The sequence below is a fragment of the Egretta garzetta genome, unplaced genomic scaffold, assembly GCF_000687185.1.
Source record: "Egretta garzetta isolate BGI_Z169 unplaced genomic scaffold, ASM68718v1 scaffold105, whole genome shotgun sequence".
NCBI classification, from domain to species: Eukaryota; Metazoa; Chordata; class Aves; order Pelecaniformes; family Ardeidae; genus Egretta; species Egretta garzetta.
In genome coordinates, this window is record NW_009259598.1 from 607,262 (window position 1) to 608,247 (window position 986).

General features: G+C 60.3%; 1 protein-coding gene across 1 annotated transcript in view; it reads right to left on the reverse strand.

Annotated features, from left to right (window-relative positions):
- SCUBE3 (signal peptide, CUB domain and EGF like domain containing 3) overlaps window positions 1-986 on the reverse strand; it is a 59,763-nt gene that overhangs the window by 50,797 nt on the left and 7,980 nt on the right. The gene's annotated exons all lie outside the window — the stretch shown is intronic.

Consider the following 986-nt stretch of genomic DNA (forward strand, 5'->3'; position numbering starts at 1 on the left):
ACAAGCCACTCTGAGACTCCCTGGCCCTTTCACGTGTCTGACGGTAGGAAACACCGCTCCGGCGCCCGTAGCCCAGGCTGGAGCCAGCCCAGGCAGAGGTGAAAGCCTCTGTCTCCAATTAGCCGTTTCCTGAGCCGACCAGTCACCCAAATAATCGTCATCGCTTTCTATTCTTAGGCGCCGAGGAATGTGCACGAATTAGCAGGGACCGCATTAAATAAACCTGGGAGCTGGGAGTGGGAAGCAGGAGGGAGAACTGGGAAAAACAGCAAGGCTTCCTCAGGGGCACAGCCAAAATCCACATCCCCCTCACCCCTCTTTTCCCCCTCAACCCATTATTGGGGATGCAGAGCTTGTGGTACCCAGGATGTCACGTCCAGAGCATCATGTGCCGGTAACGGCCTCAAGCAGTGATGCCCGAGGGTTTGCCGTGGCAGGAGGCCGCGGGAGCGGGGGTTTTAATGGTATTTGGGAAACAGAGAAGCCTCAAGCATGTGGGGCAGAGGTTTATGAGCAAGAGGCCGCTCACCTGGCTGCTCTCTGCCTTCCCGGCACAGGCAGTAAGGGAGACATAGTTCCCCGGAGCGGGGTCATCCTCCTCTCCGGCTGCGAATGCCTGGCAGTGGCGTAAGGCAGGCGGGTGTCCCTGGGGGCTGAGCATCGCCCACGGCCCCTCAGCTACAGGCAGGGCTCCCACAGCACCCCAGGCTCCCCGCTCCGACTCCACGGGCACGTGGGGAGCATCAGGGCTGCTCCGGGGGGGGGGAAATGTCACCTCTGCCGCCTCCCATGGGGATGGGGAGGGTCCCACCGGGGAAAGGGAGATTGGAGGGACCCTTCTGCTTCCCAGTACCCCTTAAAGAGGAGCCTGAGGCTGCGAAGCTCTAAGCTACCTTTAAAAAGCTGCTTTTCAGCATCCCCAAGTACAGACGCGCTCCGGGATGTCCCCAATGACACAAAACATCCCTGCGAGCCACAGGCGGGTG